The following is a 19,970-nucleotide window of genomic DNA, read 5'->3' on the forward strand; positions in this document are numbered from 1 at the left end:
TGCAGCCTTTTACTTAAGGAAGATTTTATGCTTTCCCAAGCTCATGGTTGGAAGGGAAGTTATCCTTGGCCTAATTCTGGCAGCTTCTCACTGCAAGATCGTCAGCAGCTGTGGAACCTGTATTGAAAAGAATTAGGCCAAGGATAACTTCCCTTCCAACCATGAGAAAATTAGACGGCAAATGGCTTAGTTTTATCTGTTTTTTTTACATAAAATAACATGACAAGTGACAAACTGAGGTAAGCATAATTGACACAAATTAGAAAAAGTGAATAGAAATCGAGTTGAAAAGATAACCTTTGAGATGAATTTAAATTGACGAGCCCAGGCGAAGAACTTGTGGTAGTGAGGTGAGGAGAATGTGAAATATACAGGACACTGTCATGAGTGGAACAAAGAACTGGGTGTGTGAGTTACAGAGATCACAGGCTGAATAGGGAAATATTTTAGTCGGAATTTGAATGTGAAAAAACAAATTAGAGATAGTGAGGGAAGGAAAGCGGTACATATCAGAATAAGTAGTGACTGTCCTAGAAAAGCCCCAATACATGGCAGCAATATAGTGCAGCATCAATGGCACAAGAAGGAGAAAGACCATCTCAATAAACATTTACATTTCTACAACAGTTTTAACTTCAGAAAAAGACAGGCTTTTCATGGGAACATTATCAAATAAAATTCACCATTCATGCAAATCAAGTTAGGGGAGCAAAAGCTTGGTCGAGCAGGGCATTTAAGGAGAAGTGGAGTGTGTGGGGTTTAATCCTTTAAGAGTTTAGAACAGGGCTACCAAGAAAGAGTGATTAAAGATAAACACAGAGTGCTGGAGTAACTCAGCAGGTCAGGCAGCATCTCAGGAGAAAATGGAAGGGTGACGTTTCGGGTCAGGTCCCTTCTTCAGACTGTTTCTACTTCTTCACTCTGAAGGGTTCAAACCCGAAACGTCTCCCATCCTTTTTCTTCAGAGATGCTGCCTTGACCCGCTGAGTTACTCAATCACTTTGTGTCTATCTTTAGTATACTGTAAATCAGCATCTGCAGTTCTTTGTTTCTACGGAGTGATTAAAATGGGGTTACTTCCTGCCCGACATGGGAAGAGGTTTCAGACAGTGAGTATTCAGGAGATCACAAAAAAAGGGAAGATGAGGGATGTTTATCTGTGCACAGGTTTCATCCCATCTCCTTTGATGCTGGGGTTTTCCTCAGACTTGCCAATTTAAAAATTAAGCTCAATTTTTTATCACCTTTCTTAAAAATGTTCATTCACTGAACTGAAAAATGATCTTGAAAAGTTGAAGTAAATTACCTGCTCCATCCACATTGACAATTTGTGTTTGAATCTCATGGTTTCCAGCAGATATTTTTAGCGATTAACAGCGCCTGCTGGTTTTAGGGTGCAAAGATTACTTCATTTATTTGGCCTTCATAACGAAAGGATTTGAGTGCAAAAGCAAGTTAGTCCTACTGCAGTTGTACAGGGCCCTGATGAGATCACACCTGAAGTATTGTGTACAATTTTTGTCTCCTAATTTGAGGAAGGACATTCTTGCTATTGAGTGGAGTGCAGCGTAGGTTCACCAGGTTAATTCCCGGGATGGCGGGACTGACATGATGAAAGAATGGAGCGGCTGGGCTTGTACTCAGAGGGAATGATGAGAAGGAATCTTATGAAAATACTAGACTAAGTGGGACCCATTGCGTCCTTTGCACACAGGAGGCCTGGTTCCGCAATGCAATCCGCTCCCCCAATGCAATATTCCACCACTCACCCACAGCCCCCAACTGCGCAGGCGCAGCTCATTTCCCCAAACGAGGAAAAACTTTTTCACCCAAAGAGTTGTGAATCTGTGGAATTCTCTGCCACAGTAGGCCAATTCACTGGATGTTTTCAAGAGAGAGTTAGATATAGCTCTTAGGGCTGTTTCAAGGGATATGGGGAGGCAGGAACAGATTACTGATTCTGGATGATCAGTCATGATCATATTGAATGGCGGTGCTGGCTCTATGGGCCGAATGGTCTACTCCTGTAGGTACACAAAATTGCTGGGGGAACTCAGCGGGTGCAGCAGCATCTATGGAGCGAAGAAAAATAATATGTTTTTTTATTAATTCACAACCTCCTCTCTAACACTTGGTCTACTCCTGTATCTATTTTCTATGTTTCCATATAAGAAATGTTTCAATGTCAGCATCCAAAACATCAAAAGTGGCAACAAAAACAAAAATGAGGAGAGTGAGCGAGTGTGTGTGAGAGAGAGAGAGGCGGAGGGGGGGGGGGGGGGGGGGGAGAGCAAAAGAGAGAGAGGGGGAAGAGAGAGGGAAAGAGAAAGGAAGCACAGAGAGAGTGTGAGAAAAAAGACAGTGAGAGAGAGGGATGGAGAGTCAAAAAAGAGAGTTAGAGTGAGAAGGAGAGAAAGTGAGAAAGAGACAAAGTGGAAAGAGAGATAGAGAGAGGGATTCCGATTGGTTCCATTGCCGGACAGGCCACTGGCCGCAGCTCACCAAACACAAGCAATAACACCGTGGGCAGCTCTGTCCAACGGGACGTCTACCTGTGTCACCCAATAACATGCACAGCGACGTACAAATTTCACTGCCCAATCATGAACACTTCCAAACGCCTGGTCTCTAAAATAATATGTTTTTTTATTAATTCACAGAATTATCACCATCTATTTTTGTATAATTATTGGCTGGTATTCTGGGCAAACAATACATGAGCTGTACTCACTAAGCACGAGGCACGTGTTCAAATGCCCCCTGATACCAGTCGTACCACCACCCAACCCACAGCCTAGGAGCTCCAGAGACCTGGAGTGGGCCAGGATCTCAGTCATCCGGATGGCTCTCACATCTCAGATGTCCAGATGCATTGGCAAGTCTCAGTGGTGGGGAATGAAGAGCAACTTAGCTAGGGAGACCCACCTCATTGACAGATAATCATCGGTAGCAAACTCAGTCCAGCAAACCCTACTGTGATCAAATAGATAAATCCCAGAGGTAGGTAACGTGGTCACAGATAGATGATGTGGCATACTTGCCTTCATTAGTCAGGGTACTGAATACAAACATAGGGAGGTTATGCTTCATTTTTATATAGGGTTGGTGAGCCATCAGTTAGGGCACTCCACACTGTACTGGTCACCACACTATAAGAGGGATAGAGCTGTCAGCTGTGGTACTCCACACTGTACTGGTCACTACACTATAAGAGGGATATGATCGTGCTGGAGAGGGTACAGAGTAGACTCACCAGAATGTTGCCTCGGATGGAGCAAATCAGTTATGACTTATGAAAGACAGGAGAAGCTACTCTCTGAAGCTGAGGAGATTGAGAGGGGACATGATTGTGGCGTATTAATTTATGAGGGGTGTAGATAGGGAAGACTGCAGAAAACCTTTAACCATTTCAGAGGAAGTAAAATTAGTTTACAAAGATTTAGCGTAAAGGAAAGAGATATGGAAAGGATCTGTGGGGACTTTCTTCACTGAGATCCCAGTAAGTAGCTGGCATGCAATGCCTGAGAACATGGTTGAAACATGCAAGACAACATTTCAGAAGTGTTGAGGAAAGCACATGAATCACTTGGGCACAGAAGCAGTGGCCCGAGTACTGGCAGATGGGATGGGCATGTTCCCATGCGTTATAATTTCAGGACTCTTTTCTGTAACTACCTCCAATTACACCCGCAAAGGCTATTCTGCCCATTCTAGCCCTGTGTGTACAGGGGACATTTGGTCACGATACACTCACACAATATCAGATAATATCACATATTATATCCCTTTTGTAATAATCGCCAAAACAAAAGGAAAAAAATTATTGTCTAGAGGCATTGATCATATCTCTGTGACACAAAGTTTTTTTGAATACTGAGGCCAATTGACTGTCCTTTCAAACCTGGTCCTACCTATCTGCGGTTCTTCCCGGGCATGGAACACAGAACAACCCCATCCACTCTGCTGCCTTTCTCCCCTACCCTGCCATAATCAGTCTGAAGATGGGTTCCAACCCAAAACGTCACCCATCCATGTTATCCCGAGATGCTGCCTGACTCGCTGAATTACTCCAACACTTTATATAATTTTTTGTAAAGCAGCATCTGCAGTTCCTTGTGCCTCCATAGTACAGTACAGCGCAGGAACAGGCCATTCGGCCCACAATATCAGTTCTGAACATGATGCCTAGTTAATGTGAGCAGTTCTGGGTCACATATCTGAGGGAGGAAGTACTGGTATTAGATAGGGTCCTGAGGTTTACGAGAATGATTCTGGGGGTGATTATGTTAACGTATGCTGGCGGTGCTGGCTCGATGGGCCGAATGGCCTACTCCTGAATCTATTGTCTATTGTCTATTGTATGATGGGCACTGGGCCTGTACTCGCTGGAGTTTGTGGAGGACCTCATTGAAACATACAGAATGGTAAAAGGCTGGACAAAGTGAATGTGGAGAGGATGTTTCCATTCGTGGGAGAGTCTAGGACCAGAGTGCACAGCCTTAGAATAAAAGGATGTTTCTTTCAAAAGGAGATGAGAAGGAATTTCTTTAGCCAGATGGTGGTGAATCTGTGGAATTCATTGCCACAGACGGCTGAGGTGATCGTCATTGGGTATTGATAAGATGGAGATTGACAGATTCTTGATTTAGTGTGTCAAGAGTTATGGGGAAAAGGCAGGAGAATGGGGTTAAGAGGGAGAGACAGCTCAGCCATGATTGAATGGTGGAGCAGAGTAGATGGAACGAATGGCCTCAATCTGTTCCTGATTTATGAATTGATGAAAAACTGATCTCATCTGCCTGCACGTGATCCATATCCCTCCATTTCCTCAATTTCCATGTGTCTGTCTACAAGCCTTTTAAACACCTCTATCATATCTGCCTCACCCCCAGCAGTGGAGTCGAGGCATTCAGCACTGTCTGTGAAAAAACTTGCCCTGCACATCACCTTTACACTTTGCCCCTCTCACCTTAAAGCTGAGCCCTCTAATCTTTGAAATACTTTGGCATGGCTGAGCAAGAGGCATGATAACAAATACTGAGAAAGACCTGGACTGTCAGAGGGGTTGACATCGTAAAGCTAGGGAAACCAGTCCTGACCAATGCCCTAAAATATTCCGTCTCCACATGGAAGAGAAACAGGGGAGTAATTCCCACCGTCTCGGTCAGCAAACATGACTGGAGGAGGGAGTATCGTTGTGTTCCAGTTTGTATGTTTTTGTGCTCTGTTGTTTTGGTTTTTGTGCTCCGGTTCTGGCCCCGTTCCTCTTCACCTTGTATACAGCAGACTTTAACTATAAGTCTGACACATGCCACGTACAGAAATATTCAGATGATACCGCGATTGTGGCATGTGTAAGGAACGGGCAGGAGGAGGAATACAGGAACTTGACCAATTCCTTTTGTGCCTGGAGTGAAGAGAACTGTCTCATCCTGAACACAACTAAGACTAAAGAGATGGTAGTTAACTTTGGCAGGTGCAAGCTCCCCCTTCAGCCGGTCAACGCTGCAGGGGCTGACATTGAGGTGGTGCAGACATATAAATACCTTGGAGTGCACCTTGATAACAAACTGGACTGGTCTGTCAACTCTGACTCCCTCTACAAAAAAGGCCAGCGCAGACTCTTTTTCCTCAGAAGGCTCAAATCCTTCAATGTGTGTAATGAAATGCTGCACATGTTTTACAACACTGTGGTTGCAAGTGTTATTTTCTACGCTGTTGTCTGCTGGGGCAACAGCATTAGTGCAAAAAACAACAAGAAGCTGGTCAAACTGGCTCAGTGCTGGAGGGGAGAGTAGACTCTGGGATGGATGTGCTTGAGAGGCATATGAGGCACAAGGTGCAGGTCATCCTGAAAAACCCCGGGCATCCCCTCCATGTAATTCTGGAGAGTCAAAAGAGCACTCGGAACAACAACCGGCTTCTCTCCCTGCCCTGTAGAACGGAGCGGTTCAGGAGATCCTTCACCCCTGCAGCCATTAGATTTTATAATTCGGACCGCTAGGCTGTAGGGGGATGCATTTTGCAATTTTTAATTTTTAATTGTTATTTATTGGTCTTTTAAAGTATTTATTGCTCTCAGGTAGTGTTCACATTGTATTCTATGTATTTTCTGTCTGCGTTCATTTTGAATCTGTGGGTTTGTTGGTTGGGGGCTTCTGGACATCTGAATTTCCCTGAGGGGATCAATAAAGTATTTATTATTATTATTATTATTATTATTATTATTATTATTATTAATTCCCACCGTCTCGGTCAGCAAACATGACTGGAGGAGGGAGTATCGTTGTGTTCCAGTTTGTATGTTTTTGTGCTCCGTTGTTGTTTCCCACATTGAAACAATTATGACATTTCATGAATAATCGATTGCAAAGACATTTTGAGACAGATTAGTGGCCACCATTGTATAAATGTATTTCTTTCTTCACTGTGCCCTGTGAGCATGAACATGAGGCACAAAGACATTTCAGCTATTGTCATCATCTCTCAACAACTTCTCTGTTTTGCTAACACATAAAAGCATATTTTGTTGGGTGTTTTCTTTTTCAAACTATGCTCAATCTTTACAAAGTCCTACATTTACTGACCTACATTAGTTCATGTTAAACACTGCTATGATTTTATAATCTTCAACTTTATTACCACAAGACTTGGATTCTATGAATCTTTTAATTCAAATCTTCCATTCCTTGACATATTATGCACAAAGACACACACAGATCGATTCCTCAATGGCAGCTGTTATCCCAACTGTCCTATTATAAACCTGCTGGCCTAACACTCAATATCATATCTGTCATATTGAAAGTCATGACAATTGGGTACAACATCAATGTCATCATAGTGGTTTGGAACTACCGTTCCTCATTATCATGCAGGGTAAAGTTGTCTACAACCCATTGAGTGGGGACTCCTCCAGCCCCAAAACCTCACTAGGTCAGGGCAAAGGTCCTACTTGCTGATGGCGTTTGAGTTTGGGAGTTCATTCCCATGCTGTAGCTGGGGATGTAATTGCTGTGGAACGCATGAAAAATCGACACGATGGTAGGGGTTAGGAGGGAGAGATAGACCACCCGTGATTGAATGGCAGACTAGACTTGATGGGCAGAATGGCCTAATTCTGCTCCTATTCCTTATGACCTTATGTTTACCATCATTTCTTCCATGCTGGCAATGAAGATTCTGTTAATGTTTTATAATCGTGAACATCTGCTGAGGATTATTCCTGCGAATACCAGACACACACCATCATTTTGCTCTTCTGTTTACCCTCATCATTGAGTCTCTGGGGACCTGGGTTCACCCCCAGGTTCAAAGACATGCTCCACCCCACCCAGGAGAAGAATGAGGAGCCAGAGATGGATCTGGTGTCATTGCATATTAAAAGGCCGCATGATGGGACAGCTGGTAGAGCTGCTGCCTCACAGCTCCAGAGACTTGGGTTCGATCCTGACCTTGGGTGCTGTGTGTGTGGAATTTGTACATTCTCTGTGACCACATGCGTTTCCTCCGAGTGCTCTTGTTTGCGCCCACTTCCCAAAGATGTGCGGGATTGTAGGTTAACTGGCCTCTGTAAATTACCGATAGTGTGTAGGGAGTGGATGTGAAAATGGAATAGCATAGAACTAGTGTGAACGGGTGATCGATGGTCGACATTGTGTCGGTGGGCCAAAGGGCCTGTTTCCATGCTATATCTTTAAACTAAACTTCAACAACGGGCTGGATTATAGGTTTGCGGTTTAGAAACATAGAAAATAGGTGCAGGAGTAGGCCATTCGGCCCTTCGAGCCTGCACCGCCATTCAATATGATCATGGCTGATCATCCAACTCAGTATCCTGTACCTGCCTTCTCTCCATACCCCCTGATCCCTTTAGCCACAAGGGCCACATCTAACTCCCTCTTAAATATAGGCCTCAACTACCTTCTGTGGCAGAGAATTCCAGAGATTCACCACTCTCTGTGTGATGAAGGGTTTAAATGAAGGGATACCTCATTCTGGTCAGCTTCAACAGGATGGAGAAGTGAATGGGCTCAGTTTCCAGAGGGCTTGCCCCAGAGGACATGGGTGAGTGTTACAGAGATATACAGAGATAGGCTGATGTATTTGGAGATACTCAGCACATCTCCCAGCCTCCTTCTCAGCTGTCAGGGGGCATATCAAACGTGAAGCAACCTAGAGAGAAAACACAAGGCACAGTCATTCATATATTGTATGGTTATAAGATTCTTTTAACATTACCTTTCTGAGATTTGCTCATTAAATTCTTTTGTGTAAATTGGTCTAGCCCTAAGCACTTTAATGAAATATAGTTTGGGTAAAGGACGGTGCTTTGGAAAGATGGTGCAATAGTCTGAATTTTCTTTAATTGTGTTTTAAAGCACAATGAGATCATCATTTGATTCAATGGCTGTGCAGGGAATGGAGGGATGTGGTTCACAAAGGATATTAGTTTATTTGGCATTATGTTCGGCACAGACATTTTGGGCCAAAGGGCCTGTTCCTAATCTGTACTGTTCCATGTTTCAGGGTAAAGAGTTAACTGATAGATGACTATAAAGTGATCATGGCCTGCAGGCTTTACCAAGTTATTCACATTGTCCCTTTATCCAAGTCAACATCATCCCTTCCTGCTGTAGTTCTATCCAGGGTGGAACCAGGGTGGATGGGAAGGATAAGCTGCTGTCCTGGACATCAAATGTCTGTCAGAACTTCTTGCAGATGTTGACAATGAAATAGTTGAATGCGTCTGGCCCGTTGACTATACTATAACAAGCACAGACTTACATTTTTTTAACTTTCCTTCCATTTAAAGATCAAATATTTGTTTTAGACATGCTGTATAACGTCAGCCCCTCAACTGAGGTGCAATGTTTCACGAGAAAACGCTGCTATACTTGTTATTTCCTCCTTTGCATTGTTACTGTATCGACACCGTTGAGTAACCCTGATATTGGAAAATAATCTGCAAAGGCAGTCACGGTTTGCAGTGACTTTGCCGGCTTTATTGTCTCCAGTCCTGGTGGAAGATACAGTTTTGTACATCTGCTTTTCTTGTGTCATAATGGTCAACGTGGCAACATGGTCATGGGTTAGGAGAAAGTGACAGACTTGGCTTGGTCTTTAGTTGTTGTTCCTCTCAGCTCAATGCTACATCTCTGCTGGTGAGATGAGGACAAGCACAGTCCCTAGATGTGTTGTGACTGTACAGGCTTAAACCTCTCCTGGCTGTGAAGGTTCTCGGATAGACAATTTTGTGGATGGATCAGGCAGTACAGTTTAATCAGTGCACTTCTATGCAAAGATTGAACTGAAAACTTGTTTGGAGTGAACACTCTGGGTCGGCTGAAAACTCCATATGAACACAGAAGCTGATGGTGGAAGTATCACCCTGGTGCCTTGTCTAAAGTCAGAACCCTACAGACTGTGGCTCAGACCATTGCTTGGGGCAGAGAATCCTTTGTAATATAGGGAAGTGAGCAGGTGCAGGCCAAGGAGATGAGTTTACCTTGGCATCATGTTTGGGTCAGACACACCTTGTGGACCACGGTGCCTGTTACGGTTCTGTGGTGTGTGTATTTCTTTCCCAAACCCTTTTCAACGCTCTGTCCCATTGTAACAGACAATGGAGCTCTGGGTTTATGAAGAACAGGACCGTTCTGAGGAAGCAGCCCAAACTGTTCAAGGTAGTGGTCGTCTATATACCAGCCCATCTTGGGTACTTGGAGAGAGCTGGTCAAAATGTTTACAACCATGTTCATGAAAAGTAGAATCCTGTGCGGAGTATCAAATGCTCCCAATGGTCTACAAATACTGCTTCAGGTGGGATGCCTCACAGTTTGACCTTGACCATTCATCACCCCAGTAATGTTCTCAGCTCCACATTATAAGCAGGAATGTACAGCTGGCTGTTAAGAGGATTTTGCTCTTATTTGTGCTATCACGTTAGACTATATAAAGCGGTGACAAAATATAAACATTAATGAACTAATGTTAAATAACAAAGGTTTGTAAAGATGCCTGACGTGCCAGAGTTGTTGTAATTGAGTGATGTGAAGTGCAGTGAACATGGGCGACATCCCTTCTTCTGCCTCAGGGCTGTGTTCAACCCTGTGTAAGAAGCAACTGCAGATGCTGGTTTAAATCGAAGATAGACACAAAAAGCTGGAGCAACTCAGCGGGACAGGCAGCATCTCTGGAGAGAAGGAATGGGTGACGGTTTGGGTCTGAAGAAGGGTCTCGACCCAAAACGTCACCCATTCTTTCTCTCCAGAGATGCTGCCTGTCCTGCTGAGTTACTCCAGCATTTTGTGTCTATCCTGTGTTCAACCCTGTGTCTATTTGATCCTAAGGTGACCATGGAGATTTGGCATGTCGAAGAGGATTCTCCTAAACTTCTACAGGTGCACGGTAGAGAACATTCTGACTGGTTGCATCGTGGCCTTATTTGGCAACTTGAATGTCCAGGAGCGAAAAAGACTACAAAAAGACCACTGCCCAATCCATCACCGGCTTTGACCTCCCCACCGTCGAAGGGATCTATCGTAGTTGCTGCCTCAAAAAGGCAGCCAAAATCATCAAAGGACCCACACCACCCTGGCCACACACTCAACTCACCACCGCCATCAGGAAGAAGGTACAGGAGCCTGAAGACCGTAACGTCCAGGTTCAGGAACAACTTCTTCCCCACAGCCATCAGGCTATTAAACACAACGAATAAGCTATGAGCTCTGAACTGCAAAAGACTATTATTATTTGTTATTTGCACTATATTTGTTATTTATTGATCTTTTTCTTTTTTTCCCCGTTATATACAATGTTTACATATTCACATATTCTGTTGTGCTGCAGCAAGTAAGAATTTCATTGTCCTGTCTGGGACATATGACAATAAAACACTCTTGAATCTTGACTCATCCTGCTAAGCACACCTTAATGTTAAAAGTCTCACCCTTTTCTTTGCATCCCTCCACGGCCCTTCTCCATCTTCCTCGTATTTCCCCTGAGCACTTACTTGAACTTCTGTTCAGATAAATCTGTCCGAGCTTCAACTAATCAATGATAAAACCCCTTGTGATACCTCGACGTGACCATTGTAATGTTTGCTTGGCAGATGGGATTTAAACCTGTCATCAAAATAAATACTGCACTCGTAATGTAATAGGATGAAGGGATTTCAGAGCAAAATTCAAGCAGTTGGACTCTGGGCAATGGTCAGCGTGGCCTCAACTCTTGCTCGAGTATCTTTGGCCGCAGAGTGCTGAGCTTTTGGAATGTCAGGCAGGTGGGACCTAGGTGCAGAATTTACGGTATGTGGAAGCAGGTGTGACACTGATTGCACCAGAGCTGACAAAGGGAAAATAAACAGGTTTTAGATGAGTAGCGGTTAGGAAATATGTTACAAATAAAGGTATGGAAAATAACAAGTTAGAAAGTAAGAATTCTGAAGACAGTATAAAGACAAAGAATGAATTACGGAAAATGTTAAAGACTTTTACAAGTAAAAGCATAAAACCAAAGTCAAAATATGTGTGAGGTGGGCGGAAGGGCCTCTCGCTGTGCTGTACAGCTCCATGACTGACTCTGTAAGATTCACCTTATGTTGAAATGTTTAAAATGAGAAAGATGCTTATTAGTGAGTCACATTGGAAGGAGATTAGATTAGATATAATTTATTGCCACACAGCCAGGCTGGTGGAAATTTGGGTTGTCTGCAGCGATACAATAATAAAGAACACACAACCACAATAAAACTGTAACACAAACATTGGAGGAGATAAACATCAACATGTGTAAAATAATCTCCAGGCCAACTGTGGAGTCAGGTCTCACTCAATGATGAAACTAGTGCCCTCTGAGTGGGAAAGTTGTGGATAGAGGTTCCCGTCTGAAGCCTTGAGTGCACGAGTAGCCCAGCGCTCGGGGATGTTAACTGAACCAAACAATGAAGCAAATATCCATCTGGCTTTCGGCACATGTAATATATATCAGTGCCAACTTATTCCAGGCATTGTAGGTAATACTTATCTCTGAGGTTTATCGTCTTTAGGGCATCCTGACATTATGAAAGGCACACATTAATGGAAGCTGTTTTCTCTTTTACATTCCAGATTATTAAATAGAGTTTTGAACCAAATAACTCAGACATCTATGCTGATTTTATAAACATTATAGAAAATGAGATAGACACAAAATGCTGGAGTAACCCAGCGGGACAGGCAGCATCTCTGGAGAGAAGGAATGGGTGACGGTTCCGGTCGAGACCCTTCTTCAGACTTAAATTGGAAATGAGAATTCAGTTTAGTTTAGTTTAGAGATACAGCACAGAAACAGGCCCTTCGGCCCACTGAAGTATGTGTCTGGGGAACACATAAACATACTGCAGCTTTAAATGCCTGTCCCACTTACGCGACTTTTTCATAGGTCGTTGCAGGTCGCCGAAAATGTTCAACATGTTGAAAATCCAGCGGCGACCAGAACAAGGTACGACTCTTTGGGTGACTACTCACAACCTGACAAAGACGGTTGGAATAAACACTTTAACACCAGGACAGAGAACATTAAGGGAACATTAAGCTTGTTTCTAAATTCTGTTATTTTGATGAATCAGCAGCAGCGTCTACAAACTCTGGCCCATTGCTGGGAAAATGAAGAGGGAAATTGGAAGCAATTACTTCCACACAGAAGGTTAATAGAATATGAAATGCTTTTCACTGTAACTTCATAATCAAACATCAATGGGATTGAGATAGAGATCAGACATGACCTCAGAGAAAGGTGTAGCAAGCTCCAGGGGCTAAGTGTCCTATTCTGGTTCCTATAGCAATGAGAAACGTCTTCACTTGTCTACCACAGTACTTTTAGGCAAGGAACTGCCAAGGCCAATCGGAGTCCTGGGGTGACATCAGTAAACTGAGGAGAAACATGCAAATTAAAGTTTCGTTTAGAAATACAGCGTGGAAACAGACCCTGCTGCCCACCACTTGTGGAGACACAAAGAACTGCAGGAGCTGCAATATTGAGTAAAGTATTGGAGTGGGTCAGGCAGCAACTGTGGAGGGAATGGACAGATGACGTTTTGGGCTGAGACCTTTCTTCAGATATAATAAACATAGAAAATAGGTGCAGAAGGAGGCCATTCGGCCCTTCGAACCGGCACCGCCATTCATTGTGATCATGGCTGATCATCCACAATCAGTAACCCGTGCCTGCCTTCTCCCCATATCTCCCCATATCCCTTGATTCCGCTAGCCCCAAGAGCTCTATCCAAATCTATTTTAAATCCATCCACTGAATTGGCCTCCACTGCCCTCTGAGGCAGAGAATTCTACAAATTCACAACTGCCTGGGTGAAAAACTTTTTTCTCATCTCAGTTTTAAATGGCCTCCCCTTTATTCTTAGACTGTGGCCCCTGATTTCTGGACTCCATCAATAACTAAAGTTATCTTTTCTTTAATTATCTGGATCTGGCCAATGATATCTAAACCTCTATAATTATAAAACTCTGATCTTGGATGTGTGGGTGTGCATTATTTCTCCAGTTATTAATCAAAATGTTCAAAAATCTGAAAGAACTTAGAAAATAAAACCGCTAGCTTTGGCTGATAACATGATGGCGACACAATGGCTGCATGCTGTGTTCACGCGCTGCGAGTGATGTCACCCGGCCGTGCGGCTCGCAAGACCGGCCGCACTGTTCGCAAACCTGGCCGCTCGCCCGGCTCCCCTCCTCCTCTCCTCCCCTCCTCCTCTCCTCCTCCTCCTCTCCACCCCTCGTCCTCTCCTCCCCTCCTCCTCCTCTCCCTCCTTCTCCTCCTCTCCACCCCTCCTCGCCCCCCCCTTCTCCCCCCTCTCCCCCCTTCCACCCTCTTCCCTTTCCCCCTCCCCTCCCCCTCCCTTTCCCCCCATCCCCTCCCCCCCACACCCCCCCTCCCCTCTCCCCCCACTCTCTCACACCCTCTCTCCCTCCTTTCCCGCTCTCCTCCCCCTTTGCCACCCCTCTCTGCCCCCTCCACCCCCTCTCTCCCCCCTCTCTCTCCCACCTCTCTCCACCCCTCTCTCCCCCTCTCTTACGCCCCCCTCTTCTCTCTCTCCCCCTCTCCTCCTACCCCCCTCCTCTCCACCCCCTCCCTCCCTCTCTCTCCCCCTCCCCACCCCCTCCACCCCTCTCTCCCCCCCTCTCCCACCCCCACTCTACTACCCCTCTCTCCCCCCTCTCTCTCTCCTGCCCTCTCTCTCTCTCCCCCCCTCTCTCTCTGTCTCTGCCCCTCTCTCTCTCTGCGCCTCTCTCTCTGTCTCTGGCCCTCTCTGTCTCTGCCCCTCTCTCTCTGTCTCTGCCCCCTCTCTCACTGCCACCTCTCTCCGCCCCCCTCCCTCTCCAAACGCGCCTGCGAGTTGGGGGCTATGCGTGGGTGGATAGGTAGGGATGTGGTAAAAGGAGAGAATGAATTATATTAATATAATATCAAGGTTGTTCGTGTGTGTGGGGGGGGGGTGGTGTGTGTGTGGGGATGGTTAGTGTGTGTGTGTGACGCCACGGGCCACCCCCCCCCCCCCCCCCCCACCGCAACCGCTCGTTGAGGGGACGGGACCCAACAGGTCCCCCTTGGTCTACTAAAACTTTCATCTTGTTAACCCTGCCAAAACGGTACGCAATAGCGCTACAATATTTGGCCCACGTTAGTCACCATTGTCCTGGGATGTCAATGAAATAAGTTTAGTTTGGATTGATGTAATATTTTACAAGTTATTGACATTTTAAACTTTACAAAAATCACTTTTTTTTAATCGTGATTTTCAATGTGGCAATTGGGATAGTGGGGAGGTGAGGAGTGGGAGAGCAGGGATATAGAGGGAGAGGAGTGCAGTAGAGAGGGTAGAAGGGAGAGGGATTATAACTAAAAAGGCAATACGGGTACAAAAGATGAGGTACGAAGGTAAGCTAGCCAAGAATATAAAGGAGGATAGTAAAAGCTACTTTAGGTATGTGAAGAGGAAAAGATAGCGGAGTCAGGGGATATGGGGAGAAGGCAGGAACGGGGTACTGATTGTGGATGATCAGCCATGATCACATTGAATGGTGGTGCTGGCTCGAATGGCCGAATGGCCTCCTCCTGCACCTATTGTCTATTGTCTGTTGTCTATTGAGGGGAAAGTGGGGGAGGTGAGGAGGGAGAGTAGGGGGGTGGGATAGTGGGGGATCAGGAGGACAGAGCGAGAGTAGGTGGGTAGAGAGGGGAGAGGGGTTATGGAGGGAGGGAGGGAGTGTCTGCAGGTAGGGGAAAGGAGAGGGAGGGAGAGGTGTGGGGGATGGGAGGAGGAGAGGGGAGAGAAGAGGGAGGGTGAAGAGGAGGGAGAGGGAGTGCTGGGGATGAGGGGGGATGGAGGAGGATAGGGGCAGGAAGAGGGATGGAGAGGTAATGGTGGAGCGGAGGGGGAAGAGGGAGGAAGGGAGAGAGGGGGTGAGGGGAGGAAGCAGAGGAGGGTTGGTGGAGGGTGGGGAGAGAGCGGATAACTGAGGAGGGGAATAGGGAACTGAAGAGGGAGATGCGTTGACATTGATCTTATTCTTTACAAGTTATTGCCATTTTGAACTTTAAAACCGTCGCAGTCGTGCTCCCACTTGCCGGCCACGCTTGCGCAGTTGGGGGATGGTTATAGTGACTCGCGTCACAACGGGGATCCCTGGCCTCACAACGGGAACCCCGTCAGCCACACCTGCGCAGTTGGGGGCTATGGGTTAGTGGTGGAACATTGGTGGAATATGGACAGGGCCCAACGGGTCCGCACCTAGTCTAGTAACCTCTAATTTTCCAAACTTCTCAGGTTTATGACAGATTATAAATCGTTTTCATGCCTTTTAAGTGCCTACTTTAATCTTTATGGGATATTGCTGTTGTCAACATTGATAAACTTCATTTGAACTGCTCTATATTGAAATGGTGAAAAGCTGATAAGATGTATATCTTGGATCTTGGACTGAAATGTATGTGTATCCAATTAAGGTGAATTTGAAGAAGATGATGCTCTCCAGATTAAATAAATACCTTTGTGTGAAGAAGGGTTTCGGCCCGAAACGTCGCCTATTTCCTTCGCTCCATAGATGCTGCTGCACCCGCTGAGTTTCCCCAGCAATTTTGTGTACCTTAAATAAATACCTTAATTTGTTGTTTTCTCAGTTTGAAGAATCCTTTTATATGGAAGGAGTTTTAACACTTTAGGTACATGCTTAACCAATTTCCTTTGAAAAAAAGACTCTATTATTGATAAACAGGACATGTTGAACTTTGTTTTGTTCATATCTGTAAAGATAACTGGCAATAACAAATACAAAGATCTTAAAGCAGTGTTTTTAGTTGCTGGTTAACATCACTGAATGGGATGTTTGGACAGCCTTCAGCGCCTCTGTGGCATTTTTATGCTCCTAATATTTCTCCTAACCATTAAATGATTTTATAAAGACATAAATGAAGGATGAGAAGCACCAGGAGTGGAAATTAATGAAGAAACAAAGAATTGCAGGTAGACAAAAGTGCTGGAGAAACTCAGCGGATGAGACAGCATCTATGGAGTAAACGAAATAGGCAACGTTTCGGGCAGAAACCCTTCTTCAGACTGATGTGGAGGGGGGGGGGGGGGAAAGAAGAAATGAAGAGGAGGAGCCAGAGGGCTGAGGGAGAGCTGAGAAGTGGAGGAGACAGCAAGGGCTACCGGAAATTGGAGAAGTCAATGTTCATGCCGCTAGGGTGCAAACTGTCCAAGCAGAATATGAGGTGCTGCTCCTCCAATTTCCGGTGGTGCTCACTCTGGCCATGTAGGGGGCCCAGGACAGAAAGGTCAGATTCGGAATGGGAGAGGGAGATGAAGTGCTGAGCCACCGGGAGATCAGGTTGGTTAATGCGGACCTAGCGGAGGTGTTTGGCGAAACGATCGCCAAGCCTACGCTTGGTCTCACCAATGTAGATCAGCTGACATCTAGAGCGGCGGATGCAATAGATGAGGTTGGAGGAGATGCAGGTGTACCTCTGTCGCACCTGGAACGACTGTTTGGGTCCATGAATGGAGTCGAGGGGGGAGGTAAAGCGACAAGTGTAGCATCTCTTGCGGTTGCAAGGGAAAGTGCCCGGGGAGGGGGTGGTGCGGGTGGGAAGGGAAGAATTGACCAGGGAGTTACGGACGGAGCGGTCTTTGGGGAAAGCAGACAGGGGTGGAGATGGGAAGATGTGGCGAGTAGTGGGGTCACGTTGGAGGTGGCGAAAATGATGAAGGACTATTTATTGTATGTGACGGCTAGTGGGGTGGAAGGTGAGGACTAGGGGGACTCTGCCCTTGCTCCGAGTGGGGGATGGGGAGTGAGAGCAGTGTTACGGGGTATTGAAGAGACCCTGGGAGAGCCTCATCTATAGTAGGGGAGGGGAACCCCCGTTCCCTGAAGAATGAGGACATTTCCGATGCCCTGGTGTGGAACACCTCATCCTGGGAGCAGATGCGGCGTAGACGGAGGAATTGGGAGTAGGGGATGGAGTCCTTACAGGAAGCAGGGTGGGAAGGAGTGTAGTCTAGATAGCCAACTGCAGATAGTGGTTTGTACCAAAGAGAGACACAGAGTGCTGGAGTAACTCAGCGGGTCAGGCAGCATCTGTGGAGAACATGGATAGGTGACGTTTCACAGAGTGCTGGAGTAACTCAGCGGGTCAGGCAGCATTTGTGGAGAACATGGATAGGTGACGTTTCACAGAGTGCTGGAGTAACTCAGCGGGTCAGGCAGCATTTGTGGAGAAAACGATTATGCGACGTTTTGGGTCGAGACCCTTCTTCAGACTGACTCGACCTAATTTAAGGAGGCTGTAGCTCTCCTGCTGCAGTTTGCTCAGGTTAGCCATTGCAGCTCGGAAAAGACCAGCTACAGCTTAAATAAAAGCCGCAGATACTGACTCCCTATCCCATGATCCTATCCCATCTCAGACGAGAATTCAGCAGAGTCTGAAGAAGGGTCTCAACCCAAAACGTCACCCATTCCTTCTCTCCAGAGATGCTGCCTGTCCCACTGAGTTACTCCAACATTTTGTGTTTCCCTATCCCATGATCTTTGCACACAACATTGCATTTGTCATCTCCACCTGTAATAAAGAAATATAAAATGCAAATAAGATAAGTTTGCAGATGACACGTGATCCATATCCCTCCACACACTGCATCTCCATGCACCTATCTAAAAGCCTTAAATGGCACTAATGTACCTACCTTCACCACCACGTTTGGCTCCCTGCACTCACCACTATCTGCCCACACATTGTCTTTAAACTTTATCCCTTTACCTTAAAGCTATGCTCTCTAGTCTGATATCAGTGATTTGGATGAGAATGTACAAGACATGATGAGTAAGTTTTCAGATGACCGAAAGTAGGTGACATCTTCGATAGGGAATATGCAAAGTTCTCCTTTAGTTCAGTTCAAGTCCAGTTTAGTGTATTGCCGCATATACAGTGAAAAGCTTTTGTTGCGTACTAACCAGTCAGAGGAAAGACAATATATGATTACAATCAATCCATTTACAGTGTATAGATTAGGGAATAACATTTAATGCAAGGTAAAGCCCACGGCATTGGGGGAAGAGAGCTGACATGAATAGAAAATTGGTTGGGAAACAAAGAGGAGGGATTAACGGGTCCCTGGGGTCAAGGAAAGAGCGTTCACGTCGTGGCCCTGTTTCCACCAATCTTTCCACCACCACGCACATGAAGCACAAGAAGCAACAAGACAGACACCATTGTATGCAGATGCCGAGAAGTGTGTTCAGCTCCGACTGAACAACTTCTAATCTTGTGTGTGGACTCGATAAGAAGAAGAAGAACGGGTCCCTTTCAGAAGGCCAGGCAGTGACTAGTGGGGTACCACAAGGGTCGGTGCTGGGACCGCAGCTATTTACAATATACATTCATGATTTAGATGAAGGGATTAAAAGTAACATTAGCAAATTTGCAGATGACACAAAGATGGGTGGAAGTGTAAACTGTGAAGAGGATGCTATGAGGATGCAGAGTGATTTGGACAGGTTGGGTGAGTGGGCAGATGCAGTGTAATGTGGATAAATGTGAGGTTATCCACTTTGGTGGCAAGAACGGGAAGGCAGATTATTATCAGAATGGAGTCAGGTTAGGAAAAGGGGAAGTACAATGAGCCTGGGTGTCCTTGTTCATCAGTCACTGAAAGTAAGCAGTCTGAAGAAGGGTTTCGGCCCGAAACTTTACCTATCTCCTTCACTCCATAGATGCTGCTGCACCCGCTGAGTTTCTCCAGCATTTTTGTGTACCTACTGAAAGTAAGCATGCAGGTACAACAGGCTGTGAAGAAAGCTAATGGCATGTTGGCCTTCATAATGAGGAGTTGAGTATAGGAGCAAAGAGGTCCTTCTGCAGTTGTGCAGGGCTCTGGTGAGAAGTATTGTGTGCAGTTTTGGTCTCCTAATTTGAGGAAGGATATTCTTGCTATTGAGGGAGTGCAGCGTAGATTCACGAGGTTATTTCCCGGGATGGCGGGACTATCATATGATGAAAGAATGGAGCGGCTGGGCTTGTATTCACTGGAATTTAGAAGGATGAGAGGGTATCTTATAGAAACATATACAATTATTAAGGGATTGGACGCGCTATTGGATTGGACAAATTATTTAGGGATTGGAACTTGGGAGTGCTGGTGCAGGATTACCAAAAATGTAATCTGCAAGTTGAATCGGTAGTAAAGAAAGCTAACTCAATCCTAGCATTTATTTCAAGAGGGCTTGTATACTGTAATGGCCCTGCTGTTCTTTTGGATCGATCAATGACGTGGAGAGGGGAACATGCTGCATGGGCAACAGCCTGTCCTCCATTTGACATCGCCCAGGCTTGCATCCGACCAGGATGTATCACCCATGGTCAGTCATGACCGAGGGGCCTACTACTAATATACAAAAACAGGGATGTATTGC

Source organism: Amblyraja radiata, chromosome 4 (assembly GCF_010909765.2).
Source record: "Amblyraja radiata isolate CabotCenter1 chromosome 4, sAmbRad1.1.pri, whole genome shotgun sequence".
NCBI classification, from domain to species: Eukaryota; Metazoa; Chordata; class Chondrichthyes; order Rajiformes; family Rajidae; genus Amblyraja; species Amblyraja radiata.